The sequence below is a fragment of the Acipenser ruthenus genome, chromosome 35 (assembly GCF_902713425.1).
Source record: "Acipenser ruthenus chromosome 35, fAciRut3.2 maternal haplotype, whole genome shotgun sequence".
In the NCBI taxonomy this organism is placed as follows: domain Eukaryota; kingdom Metazoa; phylum Chordata; class Actinopteri; order Acipenseriformes; family Acipenseridae; genus Acipenser; species Acipenser ruthenus.
In genome coordinates this window covers 8,465,216-8,489,573 of record NC_081223.1, presented here as the reverse complement: position 1 = coordinate 8,489,573, position 24,358 = coordinate 8,465,216, and the positions used below count along the sequence as shown (strand labels likewise).

The 24,358-nt window shown below is 39.1% G+C and overlaps 2 long non-coding RNA genes and 6 other non-coding genes across 8 annotated transcripts; 6 read left to right on the top strand and 2 right to left on the bottom strand.

The window, feature by feature from the left end:
* LOC131705101 (uncharacterized) lies at positions 1-3,383 on the top strand. The gene is made up of 3 exons (XR_009310188.1): positions 1-1,542; positions 1,839-1,910; positions 2,453-3,383. It is a non-coding gene; the product is annotated as an uncharacterized LOC131705101 (long non-coding RNA).
* Positions 3,384-7,593: 4,210 nt separating this feature from the next.
* Positions 7,594-7,804, bottom strand: LOC131705594 (small nucleolar RNA U3). The gene has a single exon (XR_009310543.1). It is a non-coding gene; the product is annotated as a small nucleolar RNA U3 (small nucleolar RNA).
* Positions 7,805-7,943: 139 nt separating this feature from the next.
* trnav-uac (transfer RNA valine (anticodon UAC)) lies at positions 7,944-8,016 on the top strand. Its single transcript has one exon. It is a non-coding gene; the product is annotated as a tRNA-Val (tRNA).
* A 629-nt stretch (positions 8,017-8,645) lies between these two features.
* trnaw-cca (transfer RNA tryptophan (anticodon CCA)) lies at positions 8,646-8,717 on the top strand. The gene has a single exon. It is a non-coding gene; the product is annotated as a tRNA-Trp (tRNA).
* Positions 8,718-9,735: 1,018 nt separating this feature from the next.
* trnal-caa (transfer RNA leucine (anticodon CAA)) lies at positions 9,736-9,846 on the top strand. The gene is made up of 2 exons: positions 9,736-9,773; positions 9,801-9,846. It is a non-coding gene; the product is annotated as a tRNA-Leu (tRNA).
* A 2,747-nt stretch (positions 9,847-12,593) lies between these two features.
* Positions 12,594-12,667, top strand: trnan-guu (transfer RNA asparagine (anticodon GUU)). The gene has a single exon. It is a non-coding gene; the product is annotated as a tRNA-Asn (tRNA).
* Positions 12,668-13,116: 449 nt separating this feature from the next.
* trnam-cau (transfer RNA methionine (anticodon CAU)) lies at positions 13,117-13,188 on the bottom strand. Its single transcript has one exon. It is a non-coding gene; the product is annotated as a tRNA-Met (tRNA).
* Positions 13,189-14,403: 1,215 nt separating this feature from the next.
* On the top strand, positions 14,404-19,849 carry LOC131705100 (uncharacterized). Its single transcript, XR_009310187.1, has 5 exons — positions 14,404-15,138; positions 16,839-17,373; positions 18,486-18,554; positions 18,774-18,803; positions 19,578-19,849. It is a non-coding gene; the product is annotated as an uncharacterized LOC131705100 (long non-coding RNA).
* Positions 19,850-24,358: the final 4,509 nt, after the last annotated feature.

The window sequence follows — 24,358 nt, the reverse complement described above, 5'->3', positions numbered from 1 at the left end:
GTAATAATAAATGTGTCAATTAGCAGACGCTGTTATCCAAAGCAACTACACAGACTAGGGAATGAACTATACACCAACAATTTCTGCTGCAGAGTCACTTCCAATAGGACCTCGGTTTTACATCTCATCCGATGGACGGAGAACAAGGAGGTTAAGTAACTTACTGTGAGAAGATGTGTCTCCTAACCTCTGTCCTAAGTCTGTCTCCACTCAGTTTATAACTGTGTACTCTAGTCCTGGTCTCTCTGCTGTGCTTAAAAGAGTGACTACAGTTAACTCCAACTTTTTAAAAGCTTTTTAGTCTCCTCTAGTCTTTTTTTTGGTCCAGACTGAATAGATTTAGTTCCCTCAACTGTTCTCTCAGCATATTTAGGGTTGGTTGAGTGTACAAGGAAAACAACTGACTCTGGAGAGGAGTTACCAATCAATGCCAGCACACTGGAGATCCAGAATTCAGAACACAGAACCAGGGAGGACATTCGGCCCATCAGTGCAGCAGCTGATTAATCTCAAACCTGTTAAGTCGGGTCTTAAAGGATCCCAGCCCTAACAACATGACTTGGTAACCCATTCCATCCCCTCACCACACTCTGTGAGAAGGTGTCTCCTACCCTCCATCCTATAGCTATCCACACTTAATTTCCAACAGTGCCCTCTGACCCTGGTGTCAGTGCTATGCTTGAGGTATTAGTTTGGGTGAACTTTGTCAACACCTTTCAAGTTTTTGAAGACTTCAGTCAAGTCCGCCTAATTGTTCTGTGTTCAAGCTAAACAAATTCATTACCCTCTTCACAGCTCGTTCCTTTAAGCCCCGGGATTAGTCTTCATCTTTATGATTGCATCCCTGTTGCTGGTAGAAATAAGTCTATCACAACACCAAGGTCTTTCTCTCACACCCACTGTGTATTTCAATCCTACTTTTTTCCTTCTAAAAAGAGACTTGGTAATACATTTGTAAAATGTTTCAATAAGAAACATGCACTCCACACTGTACAGCAGCTGACTGATTTGCTAATGAAAGAAGCAGCTCAACCACAACACCTGGTATAATGAACATGTTTGTGAGCCAGGTGTTTGCAGTACTGTACTGTAGATATGAAATTCCAGAGAATGCTTCATTTTGCATGACTGATAACTAATCATTCTATTGCCTTTAATACTGTATATGGGGCCACCTGTCTGCACCTGCTGATCCCAGCACTGATCCTGCTCTGTGTTAAGAGAACAATGGAGATCACTGACACTGTGTCAATAGATTTGGATCATAGGGTATAGAGGAAATAGTTTTCAAGTGAAGTATGGAAATTTGGAAGAGGAGGGCATCACACAGTATCACAGTGTAGAGAAAGAAAGGGTCCTTGATGAGGGTTTAGTGGTGAAGGAGTGCATTTGCCAGGGAGAGGGTATAAAACAGAGCAGGGTGCAGGGACCAGAGCAGCTGAAGAGTGGAAAAGCAGCATCAGCACCTTGTCAAGATGAAACCCTGGACTACAAGAGCCATTCTCCTCTCGGTCCTGACAGCATGTCTTCTGTCAGGGGCTGGTAAGACTGCCTTTCTCCTGAGTAACATGGGGAGGGAGGGAGGGATTGCATTGATTGCCTTCAGCCTAAAATAAATGGGGGAAGAGATGGCATTGACTGACTTTCATCAGAATAACAGAAGGGTAGGGAGATAGCAGACAGTCTTCCATGAGATAACATAGTGGAGAAGGCAGGCTTTTCCTCAATGCTGCATCATTGAATAATCAATTTATCATAAGAATATCATTCTTTGTTCTTAATTTGTACATTGCCATTTAAAAGAATGATTTCACCCCCTCCATTTCCTCTGTGTGCAGATGCAAGGAGCCTCCTTGAGGACTCTGAAGAGCTGGGAGATGATGATTACCAGGCCAGCAAGAGAGAACTGGGTAAGATCCATTCTTCCAGAACTCAATCCCATAATAAACCATTGCAGGGTGTGAATAAAATACACTGAGATTTTAAAATGTTCATTCAGTTTGATTTACCTTTTTCACAAAATATACATATCCTTGAAACATATAGACCTGCTCTTTCATTTATTGTGCTAATATTCAAACCACTTTTTATACAGCAGATTTAATATAATAATTTATTTAAGAGATATTAAAAATGCAAACTGTTTACTGCAAGTTGATTTATTACAGTTCCTTGCCTTATATAATATGTGGCACTTTAAAGTGGTTTATTTATATAATATTAATTAAACTATTCTACACTGTTGCAGTTATTAACAAAAGTGCAGAATTTTATGACCATAATTACATGTTTTCAATACAGATACAAAAATCTTAATACAATTTAAAAAAAATCCCAGTTTTCCTAATCGGTCCGTTTGCATTCTCCATTCCATGCTGTCATTCCTTTCATAGCACTGGATACAACACAGGACTGTTCTCATTAAAAATGTAACCACAGCCTGTGTTTACAGATCTCAGCAACACTTTGGAAGACTCAGAGGAGCAGGAAGGAGCACTGGAGAATAAGAGAGCGCTGGGTAAGGAAAGAAAGAAAGAAAGAAAGAAAGTAAGAAAGAAAGAAAGAAAGAAAGAAAGAAAGAAAGAAAGAGAAACAAACAGAAAGAAAGAAAAAGAATGAAACAAAGAAACAAAGAGAAACAAACAGAAAGAAAGAAAGAAAGAATGAAAGAAAGAGAAACAAACAGAAAGAAAGAAAGAAACAGAAAGAAAGAAAAAAAGAGAAACAAACAGAAAGAAAGAAAGAAAGAATGAAACAAAGAAAGAGAAACAAACAAAGAAAGAAAGAAAGAATGAAAGAAAGAGAAACAAACAGAAAAAAAGAAAGAAACAGAAAGAAAGAAAAAAGAGAAACAAACAGAAAGAAAGAAACAGAAAGAAAGAGAAAGAAAGAAAGAAAGTTTCTTATTTGCAGGATTTAAGTTAAGCAATGACAAAAAAGCACAGTCTTGCACAGACCACACAATTTGTTTAGAAACCCAATCTGACTAATCATCGCTAATCATGCATAACATCAAGGGCTACTGTATATCCAGGAATCTCCTGGTTAAACCTCACAGCTCTGCATTGCAATGTAATGGGGAACTCTCTGCCTCCCTGTGTTGAGTGTCCTATGAAGCTGTGCACTGCAGTCGAGGGAATCCTTCATTGCTTCAAGAAGCTCTCTTCTCCCTGTTCCAGAGGCAGAGGATTCAGGTGACAGTGATGCTGAACTGGACAGTGATGGACTCAAAGGAGAGCGGGAGTTGGGTGAGTCCTTTGAAAAGCACGTCTGGGTAGTGTGTGGGTACAACGTTAAACCTTCAAGAGGAACACATTGTGAATTACAGATGATAGACTTAAGGCCAAACCCCAGTGAATCTGAGCACATTTAGCTGCTGTTTCTCTACTGGCACTAACACAAAGTGCCCAGATCTGTTTCCTAATGTACGTCTAACTGTATAAACCTATTTCTGTTTTACCTGATAGGAGACAATATGATGGAGAAAAGAGCTGACAGTGAGTACAGATGGCCTGTAGCTTCTTCTGTTGAGTGTCTGTCTGTCTGTCTGTCTGTCTGTCTGTCTGTCACACTGATGCGGAAGAGGAAAACACAAAGCTTGAGGGATATACACTTTGAAAATATTTCACCTGTTTGCATTTAACATGTGCATTTAAATGTGTTGATGTAGCACCTTTAATAAGACGTATTGTATTAATCGATCACCTTAAATGTCAGTAAGAAGGATCGCCCAACTGAGATATAATAACTTGACTAAAAGGTTGTCCTGTTCCCTTACCTTTTTATCAATCAATATTTATTTTATATAGCGCCTTTCATAGTTCACCACAGTTGTTTTGTGCATAAGTCTGTGTGATTCTTTTCATATGTAATGCAGACTGAAATATCTTTCTGTTAGTAAGTGCCATCACCATCTAGTGCATAGCAGTCTTTCTATAAAGACACTTTGACTGATCCAGCCTACATTATGTACATATATCTAAGACAGGCAACTAGAACTGAAGAGCAGCTCCTGAACTCAGGTGAAAACATTGTAACACACACTCTAACAAAATGAAATCTGAAGCTCCTTACTGTTCAGCAATCTTCTTTAATGTACATTGAAATCCTAATCCAAATTTGGAGAGTTCCTCAACATGGTCTGTGTTTAAATAGAAGGGATGCAACCTACTGTTTGTTTAATGATCTTCACGTGCTTTCTGTCTCCTGAAGTGGACTCTGAAGTGGTCCTGACACAGTCCATGGTAGTGAAGAAGGATGCCCTGTCCAAAAGATACTACAGAAGTAAGTGTGTGTCTCTCTGGAGCTGGCTCCTGGTTTGGGTGAACTGCATGGATTGTAGACTGAAGGTCAATTGATTGAAGACATTGAGAAACACTTCAGTATTACAACATATTCTACCATGGAGTGGTTTCATAGTTCTGGACAGACTGGAGGAAACACTTTGAAATGTGCCCCTTGGTGTCTTCATTAAGCCAGTAACAGCTATCAAAATCAACTGATATTCTCAGAGGAACAGAAAACATTCCAGTAAATGGAACTCAAATATGAATATAAAGTGAACTATTAAATCCAATAACCACTGTTTCTGTTTTTCTTTTTCTTTGGAACAGCTTACTGTTGTAAGTATTTTATTTTATTATGGTACATTAATATGTAGAAATGAATTGTATATATATTTTTAAATTGTATTTAATGGTGTATGTTTATTTCATTTCCAGATTATAGCATCTGTGCTCGTGGTAAGTGTGAATCTGATATTTTAATAAAAATGTGACTGTACACTACAATACAATACACATGTACTGTGCGCGTCACAAGAAATGAATACATGTTAACAATGGGGCCTCCTACAGATGATGTTGAGAATATGGAATGGGGTATTATTGTATAATAGTATGAATTAGCTGCTCTTAATAAGAAATGCCATCTTCATTTAATACATACTCACATAGTGAGGTGTTCTGTATCCTGTGGGAGGGGATATAAAGAAGGAGCCCTGGCTTTGGATTTTGCCAATAATAGAAATGTACAAATAGAGAGACACTCCTTTGAAATATACAGCTCTCTAATACACTACTGAGGCCACTACATCCTTCACTCTTTAATCTCTACCCTCAGAAAAGGCTGCTCTGTCTATTCAATGACCTGACCATGGAAGTACTATGTTTAACTGCTCTTGTGAAGCACTTCCTCTGCAGGACTCCTGAAGGAACATAGTGCACCCTGTGAACTTACCATGACAACACCAGTGATTTACCGTTTAAAAAATAAATAAATAGAAAAAAGCAAGAGTTACCAGGACATCAAGGGGAATACAATGGAGAGACTCGGAGCGTTAAGCCATTTCAACGATGAGGTCTTGTGAACCATTCCGTGCACCCGGATACTGGACTTTCGCTGGCTGTAGTAATTTTACTACAGAATACTACACCTTGCAGTAAAAAAAAGTTAACCATGCCCAGTGTTAAACATTATTATTATTATTATTTATTTCTTAGCAGACGCCCTTATCCAGGGCGACTTACAATTGTTACAAGATATCACATTATTTCACATTATACAGACATCACATTATTTTACATATAATTACCCATTTATACAGTTGGGTTTTTACTGGAGCAATCTAGGTAAAGTACCTTGCTCAAGGGTACAACAGCAGTGTCCCCCACTGGGGATTGAACCCACAACCCTCTGGTCAAGAGTCCAGAGCCCTAACCACTACTCCACACTGCTGCCATGGTGGAGGTTGTGTGATGGTCCGCAAGTTTCAAAGCCCGGTCCCAGAAGCAGACCCCAACCCGTGGCAAGTTCCTTCTTTCAATCAGCTGGTGTTTCACTAAACTCCACACTCTTTAGCCTCCCCGAGTCGGCCTGCAGCCCAAAAATAGCACGCCAGTATCAGATTGTAATTCCTATTTGAAAACATACCTATCATTACTTTTGCATTTAATGCAAATTATTAGCAAACAGCATTTATAAATTAAATAAAATACCTTTAAGTGCGTTGCTCTGGCTGGTTGGTTAATGGAGTCAAAATTGAGTTTTTTTTTATTTATTTTTTTAGTAAATCGTAAAAATATACTTCATCTATTCAGGAATACAGTATTGCTTTAAGACAACTGGATAAAACAGCACCAGACACTACAGCACAATGCATACCAATAGGATTTATATGGAGACGAGCCTTCAGCTCCCACCGAGAAGAAGACAAAGAACACTTTGAGCAGAGTTCTTGCTTCAGAGTGAATCGTGGATTTCCTGAAGAAGCGGGTACAGAGACACTGGGTGGGGTACATAAATCTTGCCACCAAAATTCCCCAGATATTCCCCAGATATTTCCTGACAAGCTAAGTAAATATAACATCATCCTTTATGATATCTTGGAGGGGGCTATAAAAAGAGAAAGGATCAAAACTCACCATCTTTTCATGCACATCACTGCTCCCCGGAGAGATCTTAATAAATTCCAATTGCTCAATATATCGAGATCACTGGTTAAAAGGTAGGTAAGTTTTTAGTTTTGTTATATATATATATATATATATATATATATATATATATATATATATATATATATATATATATATATGTATGTGCGTGTATATATATATATATATATATATATATATATATATATATATATATATATATCCACGTGATTTCCACAACATGATGGTTTAATCATATTGATAAAGTAGTATACAGTTTAAACACATTAGAAGCTGTTCAAGGACGCACATTTTAATGACTAGTCAACCAGCTAAAAAACATTATTTGATTTTCCTGTCTATTTTTAACAAAGACAATGACGTTTGCAGACAGCGTTAGTGTTCTGGTCAGCGAGAAGTACTGAATAACTGTTTGCACTGTTCCGTGTTTGTTTTCAACTCATTGAAAGATGACATTCTACAATGATATTTATCCACTTTACCCTCAACAAAGGACGCCCTTCATCTTCAACCTCAGCCAGCTCATACTCATTCTGGTGTTTTTAGTCCTTGCTTGCAGTTTCCTTGTTATACTAACAGTCATTTCTAATGAGAAAATACTGTTTCCAGCTAAACCGACACATGTACCAAAATGTGAGTGTAACCTAGATTATTCTGCTCCAGTTTCGGACTGCAAATGCATGTAATGAACTTCTCTTCCAGTAGGCGTCGCTTAAAACACAAGAATCCACTGTTATTTAATATTAATAACCCGCTTTCCAAACACTACACACTTAAACTAGGAGGCTGTGTGGTCCAGTGGTTAAAGAAAAGGGCTTGTAACCAGGAGGTCCCCGGTTCAAATCCCACCTCAGCCTTTGACTCATTGTGTGACTCTGAGCAAGTCATTTAACCTCCTTGTGCTCTGTCTTTCGGTTAAGACGTAATTGTAAGTGACTCTGCAGCTGATGCATAGTTCACACACCCTAGTCTCTGTAAGTCGCCTTGGATAAAGGCGTCTGCTAAATAAACAAATAATAATAATAATAAACTAGATAATATATTCTATCTTTATGAAACTTTATTTTGTAATACATATCACGATGCTAACAAATATAAAACGCCTTTTTATCTTTTGTTTACCATTTATAAAATGTCGCGAACCACTCAGCCTGTTTTCTTCCTCGACCCTCAAAAGAGAGCGGAATGTTCATCAATGATCAAGAACAGCTACAGTGAAGCAGCATTCAAGACCCGCTTCACGCTCAGAAGAAAACACTGTAACTCCTCATCATGGTTAGCGAGACCAGACACTTTAGACACGCATTTCACAAGAATCAAACTATAGAAATGATCCCTGAAAGTATAGTCTTAACAAATATGTGGGTAAAACAACTTCCCTACTCCCGGCATGATGGTGTCTGATTCGGTTTCCTTTCTAGTATCACACTTGTTCATAGTAATGTTAATAATTGCCAATGCGTTTCAAACACAAAACTCACGTTCTGACAAGGTTCCATAGTGTAGTGGTTATCACGTCTGCTTTACACGCAGAAGGTCCTGGGTTCGATCCCCAGTGGAACCTTTGCAGTTTGTTTTTACAATATGACTCCCTGGTCAAGACAAGGTAGTTCTGGGTTTGGCCGATCATTAGATTGCGGATGTAAGGTCTCTGGTCCCATCGTAGAAGCAAGATAGTTTATTCACAAAAAATACATACACATGTATTTATGTTTCTTTTGTTGGTAAATTAACCCAATACATTATTGCATTCTGTCACGTCATTAGATGAGCAAAGCCCCTTTGTGCCAGTGCGCATTCAGAGGAGACGCGCTGAGAAAATCCGTCTTCTGTGTCACTCAGTACTGCCAGCTTTTCCCTATTGGTGATATATTGGTCAGCACAGCTGCTTTCCAAGTAATTGACCCGAGACGATTCCCAGCCAGTATAACTGTGTTTATGCCCACGTTTCAAATAATGAACATTATAAAAGCAAATCGCATTGTTTTATGTTTTCTTTACATTTAAAGCTGAGAATCAAACACACTTCCTTTAACTTCATAGCCCTGCTGGCTACGAACACGTATTGAGTCGGCTGTTTCCCATGACCCTGGTGATACCGAGTGTTTTAATAGTATCAGCGTCGGCATTACCATGTGTTTGGCATGCTTGCTGTACAATCTAGCATTGAATAACAAATCTACACTATGCCAGGACTTCGTGGCGCAACGGTAGCGCGTCTGACTCCAGATCAGAAGGTTGCGTGTTCAAATCACGTCGAGGTCAAAGCTTTCTTTATCTCTATTTCATTTTTTAACGTGTTTGCAAATACTAGTTTGGAAGAAATTTAAAGTACAGCAAGTAATAATTGATACCTTTAAGCTTAACAGACCTTTAAGAATTAACAACGAAGACATAAAAAGGGACACGACACCAGCAGTGTTCAAGCCCATCACCTTAACCACTTGGCCACGACTACTTGGTGCAACGTCCCAAGATCTATAAACACAGACCATATATATCACAGACCAAGAACAAATACACACACTTCGTTTTTAATAACATTTTAAATCGGACTAAAATAGCGTTCCTAGCACAGATTGTATTTTTGTTGTAAACAGACTACTTGGTGAAGTCACTGAAAAATATTTTGTGTCCAAACATGTTAGCGAAAGCTGGTCAGGTTTGGATGTAAGCTTAAAAAATGAACGCATTTCAAGGTCGTGTGCTCTTCAAGAACGTCATGTTTCAAGTCCAAACCACTGTATTATTTTTTTCCCTCCTTCGATATGTGCTGTTTTAAAACATAAATAATGTGTTTAATATAAATTGTGTGGATATCAAACTGCTTGCACACCCTGGTATGTTTCACAGGATTGGTAGATGTCCAGTTATTTAGCTTTTCTGTTTGAATAGTCGCTACACACCCTTGCTGCTGCAACATGGTAAAAACAGCTGAACTCTTTGAGCTGTATAGAGACTCTCGGTAGTTTCAAACAAGTTTTTCTAACTTGTGCGAGGCACTACCGTTCCTCTCAATTGCAACAAAATTACTAATTGGTCATTGTCATATAGCAATTGCTATTGTAAAACGTGTGCATTGTTTGTAACTATAACGATATTGAAATAAATAATCTTACTTTTTTGGGTTGGCTTCAATCCGTTTCTTTTTTACACTTGTCATTACATCATTCATGGAGCAACAGTTGGTATGTGCGTAATAAACCCATTCTGGCCTTGATACGAGAACCCTAGTGTGTGCTGAAATAAATAATGCGGTTTTCTGCTGTAACAAACGCAGCTTGTCAGGATGGCCGAGCGGTCTAAGGCGCCAGACTCAAGGACTCCGTCTTTCCAACGAAATGTGTGTTCTGGTCTCCAGATGGAGGCGTGGGTTCAAATCCCACTTCTGACAGTTCACTTTTACTTATTTTTAAAAGGAATAAATGTGTTCATTTTACTATAAAAGATTGTTTCAATGAAATCAACAGCTGACACCAAACTCTTGTCAGCACTCAATACCATTTTAATTTCCATTTTAAATCCGACTAAAATAGTGTTCCTAACACAGATTGCATTTTGTTGTAAACAGACTACTTGTTGAAGTCACTGAAAAATATTTTGTGTCCAAACATGTTATTTAACTTAAGATTGTTTTAATATTCCAAATAACATATTACTTTTAAAAACATCTCCGTCTACCACTGGATCGTGGTCTCAGGCTGGGATGCGGACCATTGAGAACAGTATAAACGATCTATTAGTGGAAGTAGCTTACATGAGAAATGCCCTCATTTAACATGCTAGGATGATCGACTTCGGCATTCTCCAACTGCTGTTTACATTTTCTAACACGTTATGAGAACGAATACAAAGTTTGACACTTTCCTTGTAAGTGGGGGTAAGCACAAGTTATTTTCAGATGTAATGTCTTTATTTAAGCTCATCTAGTCCTGCGTAATGCAAATCACATTACTATATTTTTATATCAGTCAAGACCTATTTAAAGTGTTCTTAAATAGTTTTAACATTAGCTTTGATCAATTTGAAATTTGCTTATTGATTTAAGCAACTGAACAATTGTAGGCTTGATGGTTTCTTTTTTCTGCGTTTCTACCAGTATGAGATACGCACTCAAAATGTGTCCCCTTCCTTCAACAACCCCCGACTGAAGATTGGAGTGTCATCACTAGCAGCGAGCAGGTGCCCGAAAACAACACTCATTGTCAGCTCGGTGCTGAGGAGAACACACCCCCACTCCTCCTGGTGGATACCGAGACCAATCCCTTCAAAACATGTTTTCCATAAACGAGGTGTTCCATTAACAATACAAACTAACTTGAGACAGCCAAGTCGTTAAAGCAGACCTTAAGTGTGTCATGTGATACAAAAGCAAGTTTTGGCATTTTTGCATTGCCTGCCTCGTCCAACAAGCTCGAGGCACAGCACTCAGCGCTGCTGCATCGGGACACAGAGGCGGATTTTAAAGCGACTGAATCAACGAGCTGAGACTACTTTTTAAAGAAATTGAAAACATACCTCTAATATTTAGTTAATCAATTTATTTTTTGAATTCGCAAATGGCAGAGACTACATTGCCAATAAAAAATCTGACAATCTGAATTGCTCGTATCAAGCTGTGATGTAGCCTATGAGAATCGCTGACATAAATCAGGGGGAATTAGCTCAAATGGTAGAGCATTTGCTTAGCATGCGAGAACTAGCGGGATCGATGCCCGCATTCACCAAGTACTTTTAATATATCTGCGTATTTAGTCCCAACGCATTATGGAGATACATACAGTGTGACAATTCTTTGTAACAGAGACGCCCACCCTACATGTGTATTTTAAACCAGTCTCCTAATTTGTAATATTCCCGACTGAAAAACTGCAGTGCGCCCTCCATCGTATGCCTTCCGAGAAGCACAAAGGGATATTTTTTTATATATTTTTTTAGCAATGGAAGAGTCGCAAATCAGAGATGATCCGTTTTCTTTTCTCCCAAAAAAGGTATGCAAAGTATGCAACTTTGCTGCCCACTTTGATCACAGGCAGTTTTATCCCCCAGTTTCGGCTGCCAATTCCAATATTCTGTCTCTAAAGCATCTTAAATCGTGGAAAGCGCTCTTTGTTTAAAATTACACTGAAGACTTATTTTGTTCGACCAGGCTTACAATTAGATATGTTCTTGTTTTTAAGTAGAGTTTGTGAAGCGCATATGGGGCGCTATAGGATACCGAGACCAATCCCTTCAAAACGTGTTTCATTCTAGAAATGATCCTTGCAAATATAGTCTTAACTTTTATTTGCAGACCGTCGCCCCCAACTGGCAAACTCTACTTCATATGAAACAATGACTGGGCAACAACGAGGTGTTACATTAACAATACAAACTAACTTGAGACAGCCAAGCCGTTAAAGCATACCTTAAGTTTGTCATGTGATACAAAAGCAAGTTTTGGCATTTTTGCACTGTCTGCCTCGTCAAACAAGCTCGAGCCACAGCACACAGCGCTGCTGCATCGGGACACAGATTGTGGATTTATAAGCGACTGAATAAACGAGCTGAGACTACTTTTTGAAGAAATTGAAAGCATACCTCTCGTTGAAATATTTGCTTTTTATTTTATTTATTTATTTTTTGAATTTGCAATTGGCAGACTAGTCAATCTGAATTGCTCGTATCAAGCTGCGATGTAGCCTAAGAGAATCACATGCTCGATTCAAGGGGAATTAGCTCAAATGGTAGAGCGCTCGCTTAGCATGCGAGAAGTAGCGGGATCGATGCCCGCATTCTCCAAATAGTTTTAATGTTTCTGCGTATTTAGTCCCAACGCATTATGGAGATAAATACAAAGTGTGCCAATTCTTTGTAACAGAGACGCCCGCCCTACATGTGTATTTTAAAGCACAGTCTCCTAATTTGTAATATTCCCCATACTGAAAAACTGCAGTGCGCCCTCCATCGTATGCCTTCCGAGAAGCACAAAGGGAGATTTTTAAATATTTTTTAGCAATTGAAGAGTTTGTGTTATTTGGGAATAAATATAAATGGCTTGAAGTTTGCTTGCATTGGTTTGTATACATGTAATTGAGATTAGACTTTCGTCCAGTGTTGCTTTCTTCTTAGATGTGGTCTCAGTTTTGGATGAGCAGGATGGTCTCTGTGGCGCAATCGGTTAGCGCGTTCGGCTGTTAACCGAAAGGTTGGTGGTTCAAGCCCACCCAGGGACGATGCTTTTTGCATTTCTTAATTACATTAGAAAATGGCACTCTGATACGTTGTTATTTCTTCCAATTACACTGAAGAAAAAAATGTGCTCTGTTTTTAAGTTCAAAATAATACAAAACAAAAAAATTCTTGCTGTTTGCCGAAACCCGGGATCGAACCAGGAACCTTTAGATCTTCAGTCTAACGTTCTCCCAGCTGAGCTATTTCAGCTTGACAAGGCTCATTTTTCGAGATAACATTCTTTTTTAGAACAGTTATAATATAATTGGGTACATTTCTAAACAATCCGCTAGTAACATATAATCTCAAAGCGCTATAATTTATTTCAGCTCTTATGATGGACAAGTATCCTTGCGCATTATATGATCGTTGATTGCGAAATGTAATATTAATTAATTGCCTTCAGTTAATATTTTAGAAAAACTACTTTGCTAACAGAAGAAAAACAAGCTAGCAGAGGATGGTTTCGATCCATCGACCTCTGGGTTATGGGCCCAGCACGCTTCCGCTGCGCCACTCTGCTACAACTGCCTCATCACTGAATTACCAAGCAACAGAAAAAAACTGAACTCATCGTTTTAACCAGCCACACGGCAGTGGCCGGGCCGAACCAGGGAAACGTTGCAAATCAGAGATGATCCGTTTTCTTTTCTACCAAATACGGTATGCAAAGTATGCAACTTTTCTGCCCACTTTGATCACAGGCAGTTTTATCCCCCAGTTTCGGCTGCCAATTCTAATATTCAGTCTATCTAAAGCATCTTAAATCGTGGAAAGCGCTCTTTGTTTAAAATTACACTGAAGACTTATTTTGTTCGACCAGCCTTACAATTAGATATTTTGTTGTTTTTAAGTAGAGTTTGTGAAGCGCATATCGGGCGCTATAGAAAATATATATTAATAATTGATTGATTGACTGATTGAATGTTAGCCTGCGTTCGGTCTGGCAGGTTTAATTTTTCAAAAGACAACGCCGAAGGGTCTGATAAATGACACTGTAATTATTTGAGATGATGCATGTAGACAATAATGTAAAAAGGGTTGTTTTCGAATTTGTATCATTTAATTTCATTTTTCTTTTTAAATGTAGAGCTGTTTTATAGTTATTAATGTATTATTATTAGGCTTGTAGTATTAATATTATTCATAATGTTCATTATTAACGTCGGTATTGTCGGTATTAAACACAGACAGATATGAGGTTCAGTCCAAACAGAGCGCCGAACTCAGCGAGGTCCAGCAGGGGACAGTAACTTCACACGGGGCCATTTCATCTACCATCACCTCAGAAACACAAACAAGCAAATCATTATTATTCTCCATTTTTAAAAGTCGCTCAGCGCTCTCCTGTAGCAGAGCGTTAAGTCATTTAAATTCAGCTCCGTGTGCTTTCTGAGCGGCTCACTTACTTAACGCGCCTGAATGCATCGCATTGAACACAGCGCTGAAAGAGCCAACATGGCGAACTCTGGCATCCAGTTTCATAACCGCCTCCGACAGGGAGGCCAGCCAATCAGGCTCACATGCTGGGATAGAGTGTTTCTACAGCCAATCAGGCTCACATGCTGGGGATAGAGTGTTTCTACAGCCAATCAGGCTCACATGCTGGGGATAGAGTGCTTCTACAGCCAATAATACGCGATGGTTCCAACCAGACCCGCCTTCTGCTGGTGACGCTTTCATTTCAGTACAGGAAATAGAGAGGTTTGTTTTGTTCATGTGTGGAGAGGTTGCTGCAGTCAGTGATGATTTTACAACACGCTGTCTCCTGCTGTTTAAAGTATTTAGGCTGGGATGAAATGTTTTCTAATAATTAGTGATTTTTGTGTTTGTTTATTACCTGCACGGAGTTCCGTGAAAAGGAAAGCATCCCTTTTCTGTGTTGAATTTCACACACAGAGCGGAGCGCGTCAGTCGCAGCTACAGACAAGTCGAGCTTTTCAATGAGATGATTTACTGAGAAACAAACGCGTTGAAGCTCCAGCAGAGCTCTGCGCGATTCTGAAAGACCAAAGTAAAGTTACTCCTTGCAAAGCATGTTGTTTGTGTTCTTTCTTTATCACACCAGAAGAAGTGATGAATATATTTGAATGGGAAGGCTACAGTAAAAAATAAATATTACTAAATACAAACCGCAGCCGGTGTTTCTGTTTGAAAAGAGGATTCCGCTAGACCAGTGTGAAACTCAAACCAGTGAAGATGGACGCGTCAGCGTGTCCGTGTCGCTCTTTCAAGACGAGCTCGCCTCTACCATCGAGCACGCAGTGAAAGCGGCTCTACACACCGTCTTGTGCGCGATTACTAAAGCTGTCGTCAGCAAATTCACTGAATTCAGAGTGGAAATGTAACAAAAAGGAGAAAGAGAATGAAAGTCTGAAGCTGAGATTGGAAATATCAGAGAACGAGCTGAAAGCTGTGCGAGCGTGTATAAACGCTGCAGATGCAGACATTAAACAGCCTTTAATATTTCAAGGTAAGATTGATTTTATTGTGTGGTATTGCTTGGTCAATCCAGCACCTTAAACTACCTTCTGTTGGAAAGATCTTGGTTAGAATTTCTCTTCGGACACGTTTTAAAGTGTTTGATTATTATAAGCGTTGTTAATAACACAGTTCTGTCCTAATATTGGCTATAAGGAGTCTAATCAAGACATTGTATTATTTTATATATTTAAATAGGTAGTCTAGAAATTAATAAAGTACTAGATTGGTAAATCTTAGCCAGTCTAATTTAAGAGCCTTCAATGGTATCCTTCTGGTAAAGTGATGTCTTGTATAGAGTCCCACTGAGACAGTCACAGACCATATTGCAGAGGGTTAGAATAATGATTTGTGATTTAATATCAACATACAGGCAGCAGCACATCGGGTTTCAGTGTTTGATTGAACTGTTTGACTGCGAATCTATTGTTAGATAAATGGTTTCATTGTATTCCGCTCCAGTGCTGTTGAGTTTGTCTTTGGTACAGTCGCGGCTCATTCGCTGCTCGTTCTTGTGCTTTAGTCCTGTTTCCTTCTTGTTCCACACACACACATTTACACGATCTTTCCAGACCTCACTGTGTGAATAAAGGGGGCAGCAGCAGCACCCTGCCTGCACCAATCCGCTGTAAGATTTTGGACCCGAGTGGTTCCACAAGTTCAATTAAGGGTTGAAGTTGGAGGAAGTAAATACAACACAGTAAGGTGTCAACTGAATTGTATCATTTTATTGAGTCTCTAGATTGAGTCTCTAAATAAAGTACTTTGTTCAGCTGATGGTAAGCAGAATTAGGAAACGATCGCTCATATTGCTTATAAACATTTACTAATCCAGGTTATTATTTAAGAGCAGAGATGAGTTTGCACAGGATACATACAATAGGGAGAGCCACACCATTACAAATGTATTTTAATACTACAAGGGATGTTATTGGATTTATATCTACAGGTCATGTGATGTTGCTCAAGTAAGCTTCCAATGTTCTGCTTAATGATTATTACACAGGTGGAGTTTGTACAAAAAACATATTGCGGCACTTGAAAAAGTTTGAGTTGTGTAAATCACCTGTTTAAGTGAAACTGCTTTGAGAATAAGCAGGTTATCCTGCTGCAGTCGCTTGTCTGCTCATTGTATTTGACACATTGAAACTTGTATTCTGCGTTGACCGTTTCCTTCAAAACCGTTCTCACAATACAGGATCAGGTAACAAAAAGACATTCCTCAGACACTTTGCTAAGACTGCAAGTCTCCAGGCTTGGTTTCTAAGCATGTTTGCAGTAGAGAAATGGATGTTTGCATTAGAACAATGCAAAGGCAGAACGGCAGTCATGATGGTGATTGACAGGGAGGTAGAAGTGGATGCAATGCTCCAGTGTGAGGCTACAGGAGGTGAGAAAGACCAGCAGCACTGAGTCTTGTACAGGACGTAGAATAAAAAGATGTTCATATGAAAATGCCTTTTCCTTCACTTTGTTCATAGGAACACAAACACAGCGTTAACCGATAATTGCAATGTAGAATAACAGGAATGGTATCAATGCCATCATGTACCTAAACCACCAAACTATTATACCGGCTCACCCCTATATGAAATAACTGAGGAACAGTAACTTTAAATCCCTGATCAAAGCAACTAACAAACCTAGCTGGTAAGTAAGAGATCTAATTGTATACAGTTTTGTTTCCCACAGATCCCAAAGAGAGCCACGCTATCCCTGAATCTGAAGCACAGGAAGGGCCAAAGATAGAAGCAGGAGTGGTGTGCAAGTCTAATGCAGGTTACAAAGCTGGCATGTGTTAAAGATGAAGAGGTCCCTCAACAGGAATGTGTTCCTATTAAAGAGGAATTCATAGAGCAGGAATGTGTCCCCATCGCAGAGGAACTTCCTCATGAAAATCATGTCTGTACACTTGAGGAGAACAAGAAGCTGGGATCCAACCTGTGTGGTGACTCTCCATCTGAATGTGAACTGGGATTTAGAGGTAATCCTACAAAACAAGCAGCATTGAGCTGCCTGTTCATCCTGCAGAACCTGGTACTGAACACCAGCAGTGTGCTTGAGATTCATATTTTAACCAAGGGGAGCTGCCCAACCATTATGTCAACAAGGACATCACTGTGCTTGCTCCTGAGGCACCTGCTAGATGTGCTGCCGCTGCCACGTCTCTTGAGAATGCTGTGAGATCAGCGGTGTCCAATCACGCTCCTGGAGGCCATTCCGCTGGGTAAGGAATGAAAGAATGAAAGAAAGAAAGAAAGAAAGAAAGAGCAAAAGAGAGAGAAAGAAAGAAAGAAAGAGAGAGAAAAAAAGAAAGAAAGAAAGAAAGAGCAAAAGAGAAAAAGAAAGAGAGAAAGAAAGAAAGAAAGAGAAAGAAAGAGAAAAAAAGAAAGAAAGAAAGAGAGAAAGAAAGAAAGAAAGAGCAAAAGAGAGAGAGAGAAAGAAAGAGAGAGAAAGAAAGAAAGAAAGAAAGAGAGAAAGAAAGAGAGAAAGAAAGAAAGAGAGAAAAAAAGAAAGAGAGAGAAAGAAAGAAAGAAAGAGAAAGAAAGAAAGAAAGAAAGAAAGAGAAAGAAAGAAAGAAAGAAAGAAAGAGAAAGAAAGAGAGAAAGAAAGAAAGAGCAAAAGAGAGAGAAAGAAAGAAACAAACAAAGAAAGAAAGAGAGAAAGAAAGAGAGAAAGAAAGAGAGAAAGAAAGAAAGAGAGAAAAAAGAAAGAAAGAAAGAGAGAGAAAGAAAGAGCAAGAGAGAGAAAGAGAGAAAGAAACAAACAAAGAAAGAAAGAGAGAAAGAAAGAGAGAGAAAGAAAGAGCAAAAGAGAGAGAAAGAGAGAAAGAAACAAACAAAGAAAGAAAGAAAGAGAGAGAAAGAAAGAAAGAAAGAAAGAAAGAAAGAAAGAAAGAAGAGAAAGAAAGAAAGAGAGAGAAAGAAAAAAAGAGAGAAAGAAACAAACAAAGAAAGAAAGAGAGAAAGAGAGAAAAAAATAGAGAGAAAGAAAGAGAGAAAGAAACAAACAAAGAAAGAAAGAAAGAAAGAAAGAAAGAAAGAAAGAAAGAAAGAAAGTTTCTTATTTGCAGGATTTAAGTTAAGCAATGACAAAAAAGCACAGTCCTGCACAGACCACACAATTTGTTTAGAAACTCAACCTGACTAATCATCGCTAATCATGCATAACATCAAGGGCTACTGTATATCCAGAAATCTCCTGGTTAAACCTCACAGCTCTGCATTGCAATGTAATGGGGAACTCTCTGCCTCCCTGTGTTGAGTGTCCTATGAAGCTGTGCACTGCAGTCGAGGGAATCCTTCATTGCTTCATGAAGCTCTCTTCTCCCTGTTCCAGAGGCAGAGGATTCAGGCGACAGTGATGCTGAGCTGGACAGTGATGGACTCAAAGGAGAGCGGGAGTTGGGTGAGTCCTTTGAAAAGCACGTCTGGGTAGTGTGTGGGTACAACGTTAAACCTTCAAGAGGAACACATTGTGAATTACAGATGATAGACTTAAGGCCAAACCCCAGTGAATCTGAGCACATTTAGCTGCTGTTTCTCTACTGGCACTAACACAAAGTGCCCAGATCTGTTTCCTAATGTACTTCTAACTGTATAAACCTATTTCTGTTTTACCTGATAGGAGACAATATGATGGAGAAAAGAGCTGACAGTGAGTACAGATGGCCTATAGCTTCTTCTGTTGAGTGTGTTTCTGCCTGCCTGTCTGTCTGTCTGTCTGTCTGTCTGCCCGTCTGTCTGTTACACTGAAGCAGAAGAGGAAAACACAAAGCTTGAGGGATATACACTTTGAAAATATTTCACCTGTTTGCATTTAACATGTGCATTTAAATGTGTTGATGCAGCACCTTTAATAAGACGTATTGTATTAATTGATCACCTTAAATGTCAGTAAGAAGGATCACCCAACTGAGATATAATAACTTGACTAAAAGGTTGTCCTGTTCCCTTACCTTTTTATCAATCAATGTTTATTTTATATAGCGCCTTTCATAGTTGACCACAGTTGTTTTGTGCGATTGTTCTGTGTGATTCTTTTCATATGTAATGCAGACTGAAATATCTTTCTGTTAGTAAGTGCCATCACCATCTAGTGCATAGCAGTGAATTGAAAGCAGAAGGAAGCGTGATCCAGTCACTGGCTCTTCTATAAAGACACTTTGACTGATCCAGCCTACATTATGTACATATATCTAAGACAGGCAACTAGAACTGAAGAGCAGCTCCTGAACTCAGGTGAAAACATTGTAACACACACTCTAACAAAATGAAATCTGAAGCTCCTTACTGTTCAGCAATATTCTTTAATGTACATTGAAATCCTAATCCAAATTTGGAGAGTTCCTCAACATGGTCTGTGTTTAAATAGAAGGGATGCAACCTACTGTTTGTTTAATGATCTTCACATGCTTTCTGTCTCCTGAAGTGGATTCTGAAGTGGTCCTGACACAGTCCATGGTAGTGAAGAAGGATGCCCTGTCCAAAAGATACTACAGAAGTAAGTGTGTGTCTCTCTGGAGCTGGCTCCTGGTTTGGGTGAACTGCATGGATTGTAGACTGAAGGTCAATTGATTGAAGACATTCCAGTAAATGGAACTCAAACATGAATATAAAGTGAACTATTAAATCCAATAACCACTGTTTCTGTTTTTCTTTTTCTTTGGAACAGCTTACTGTTGTAAGTATTTTATTTTATTATGGTACATTAATATGTAGAAATGAATTGTATATATATTTTTAAATTGTATTTAATGGTGTATGTTTATTTCATTTCCAGATTATAGCATCTGATATTTTAATAAAAATGTGACTGTACACCACAATACAATACACATGTACTGTGCGCGTCACAAGAAATGAATACATGTTAACAATGGGGCCTCCTACAGCTGATGTTGAGAATATGGAATGGGGTATTATTGTATAATAGTATGAATTAGCTGCTCTTAATATGAAATGCCATCTTTATTTAATACATACTCACATAGTGAGGTGTTCTGTATACTCTGGGAGGGGATATAAAGAAGGAGCCCTGTCTTTGGATTTTGCCAATAATAGAAATGTACAAATAGAGAGACACTCCTTTGAAATATATAGCTCTCTAATACGCTACTGAGGCCCCATTCTTGTATAAAGCAGCCACTGCAGTGACTTCAAATGGACTGAACTCAATATATCACTTGTATCTTTCACAGTAAGGTACAGATGCTACTATGGTAAGTAAATGGATTCTACTTTATTTTATGCAGCAATCAGTGGGTTTTATTTATTATTTTCAATCAGGGCATGAATTGTTTATCAGTGTAGCTTTGCTGAGAGGCTTCAGTGACACAGTGACTAGAGTGCAGAGCTGCAGTGTGGAAGGTAGTGGGTTTGAGCAGTATAGTGGTTAGTGCTGGGCTGTAGTATAGGAGTTAGTGGGTTTGATAGCTCAGTGTTTAGAGAAAGTGTTGCCTTGCACAGTGGAAGGCAATGTGCATGCTTGTGGATCTGAGTATTACTTTTTTATTCATTAGTCTTTTAGCAGTTGCTTTTCTCCAAAGTGCCTTCGAGACTAGGGGGTGTACTATGCATCAACAACTGCTGCTGCAGTCACTTACAATAGGACTCCAGTTTTACGTTTTGACTTGCTCAGGGTCACACACAGTGAGTGAGTGGCTGAGCCGGGATGTGAACCTCCTGGTATCAAGCCCTTTTCTTTAACCACTGGGCCACTGTCCCTGAGTAGCTCAGGGGGTTGAGTTCTGGGCTACAGTGTGGAAGGCAGTGGGTTTAAGAAGCTCTGTGTTAAAAATAGACTGTTCCTAATTATCTTTTCTTTTTTTGTGTAGCTCATCACTATCACTACTATTTCTACTACCATCATGGGTACCGCTGCACTCGCTGTGAGTATGCCTTATTATTTCTGTATACATTGGTTGAGGGATATATTAGAACAATTTGAAATAGAACACCAAGTGTCATTCCATATCAGTTTAGAACATGAGGTCGACCAGGTCAAATATGGATGGAACTCCAAGAGAGACACAGAATTGTTGGAATAAGTTTTATAACAGATGCCATCCATCATAATCCTTCAACTGGAAATATCAAGATGAGTTTATGATTCATCTTTCTACTGCATTGTCTCCAACTATTGATCGATTGAGGTCATTCGTAACTTATTGGAAAGAGGAAAGTCTAACCTGTCTCCTGCAATCCTAAAATGTATACTTAAACTTATTACATGTGTGTGATCTCATGCCGGAGTAACCAACTCCACAAATAATCCCAGGAGATCTGATGAATGGGATTGCTGCTGTTTTATGGTGTGCGTACAGTAGTTCTCTGTGGGAGGTCATTATGTCAGGGTTGGCTTTGAGTTGAGAAGAAGGGTCCACTGACCTCAATCTCATGTGGAACTTTTGTCATTTCAGTGAAACAAAATATAAAAGCAGGGGACAAAACAGAGGAGCTTTGATCTAGGATTGCTCTGAATAAAACCTCAGAAGCATGTTTGGCATTTGAACTAGTATAGAGGGTTTCCGTGTTTTTTATTGATAGGATTGTATTGAGAGGTTGTGGTGGCTCCACAGTTTAGCAGTTGATTCCATACCCTTTGGGATTGTGAAATTGCATGCTAAATTACACAAAGCTTTTTTTTCAAATTTGTAATTCAAAGGAGTGCAATACAAAGAGTGTGGAGGATGCTGTCTACACATGGGAGGGAGTTCAATTCTGCAGCTCAGTGTGACACTGATTGCCTATATTATTAGACAATGCTGACCATTACCACCCCACAATCTCATTACCTAGCTGTGCAATGCTCTGTAGGGTATGGATCAAAACAATAGCTTTTCTGCCCAGGTTGCTGATAATGTCTTCAATTGGTTTTAGACTGGCTTACCTACCGCTGCAGGCGATGCCAGCACTACTGAGCTGCAGCAGCGCCCAGTGATCACAGTGCTGGAGTTTACCTGACAGCAGACCTGCAAGCAAAGCTTAAACACACCAGCAACCTTCTTTTGTAGCATGGCTGTAACCTTTCTGTTGTGGTCCCTCTCCAAACACACAGCTACAGCACCCATACTTATTTCTATCAGGCCATTCCCAGTTTGTTTAAAACAGCTGCTCCCTGTTGTGCATTTGGTCAATCTCTTCAAGGATATATAATATGGAAAGTATGGAAAGGTGTCCTTATTTAACATGTAGTCTCAGATTCTCAGTGAGATCACATGCTCACACATGTTTGAATAGAAATACAACTCCACATGGGCACATATACAAAGCGTTACTTGGAGAGCGTGCTTGATTGATTTGCCCCAGCTCATAATCACTGCACCGAGTCAGGTTTGACCAGTAGACTCCTTTCTTCTCCCAGCTCCTCACAGCCACCCTGTGATGTCACAAGTGACCCGTGACAGGCCTTGTTCACAGACTGACAAAAACATTGTGTTTATATAGAGATTTTCTTCATCTCTCAATTATTTAAAAATCTCTTTATTTGCATTCATGACAACAAATGCTCCAACTGTTGACCAGTATAAATGCTGTCCTGCCAAAACAACACTATCTGCTGTTACATGAAACTGGGTAAAAGCCTGTCTCTTTCTGTAAAGCTTTTTAAGCAATAAAACTATTAGCATCAATGTCTCGTTTTGGACTGGTTTATTTCACATGACATGTATTCTTGTCAAACTGCCACCACTGAAATCATTCAAAAAGCACTCTTTATTGACAACAAAGAACTCTTAACAGGCAAGGGAGGATTCATGTATTTCTTCTTTCTTCTGCATATTTAGTAAAGGAGAAAGTGCCTGATTGTTTCTATAATGTCATCGGTTTAGCCGTTCAGAAGCACGCTGCTCTTTCCCAGGTAATTGTTACTTGCATATTGTGGGTAAACCAAGAGGCATGATGAGATGCTGGAGGCATTATGGCAAACCCTGCTTTTACTTTACTGTGTGCTCCCTACATTAAACTGGTTATTGAACCTGGACCATCTCTCATCTTTCACTTCTACTAATGAATTACTCTCCAACTTTGGGGAAACAAATCACAAATGGGTGTATTGTATTATCATGATGTGCTAGAATTGACCTTGCTCTAAAGACTCACTGTGCTGTCTGTATTAACTTGTATTATAACAAGGTCAAGTTTATCGATTAATGTCAGTGAGCATTCGGACAGCATTTAAATACTCCCGCTTCTAGAACATAAGAAAGTTTACAAACAAGAGGAGGCCATTCGGCCCATCTTGCTTATTTAGTTGTTAGTAGCGTATTGATCCCAGAATCTCATCAAGCAGCTTCTTGAAGGATCCCAGGGTGTCAGCTTCAAAAATATTACTGGGGAGTTGGTTCCAGACCCTCACACTTCTCTGTGTAAAAAAGTGCCTCCTATTTTCTGTTCTGAATGCTTCTTTATCTAATCTCCACGTGTGACCCTTGGTCCTTGTTTCTTTTTTCAGGCCGAAAAAGTCCCTTTGGTCGACATTGTCAATACCTTTTAGGATTTTTAATGCTTGAATCAGATCGCCGCGTAGTCTTCTTTGTTCAAGACTGAATAGATTAAATTCTTTTGGCCTGTCTGCATACAACATGCCTTTTAAACCCGGGATAATTTTGGTCACTCTTCTTTGCACTCTTTCTAGAGCAGCAATATCCTTTTTGTAATGTGGTGACCAGAAATGAACACAATATTCAAGGTGAGGTCTTACTAATGCATTGTAAAGTTTCAACAATACTTCCCTTGATTTAAATTCAACACTTCTCACAATATATCCGAGCATCTTGTTGGCCTTTTTTATAGCTTCCCCACATTGTCTAGATGACGACATTTCTGAGTCAACATAAACTCCTTGGTATTTTTCATAAATTCCTTCTTCAATTTCAGTATTGCTCATATACAGACACAGACCACACTGTAGTGTTTAGATGACTGGATGTGAGGAGGTTTGTGTTAACAATGGGAGAACTGGGCTGACTGGGGAGGTAACTGATGCCTATGTCAATTGTCTTATTACTGTGTTAATACATTATAAACAGCAGTGGTGCTCTGGCTCCCTCTTGTGGTCAGTGTGAATTATGGCAGTGTGTCAGCTATGCAAGGCACTGATGCCTGCTTCCAGGCTATACAAACACAGAGATGGATTCAATCAAACACTAAGTTCACAGTTTAATAGAAGAGTGGATTAGTTCTATTTGTATATGTGTTCTAAGCGCTGCA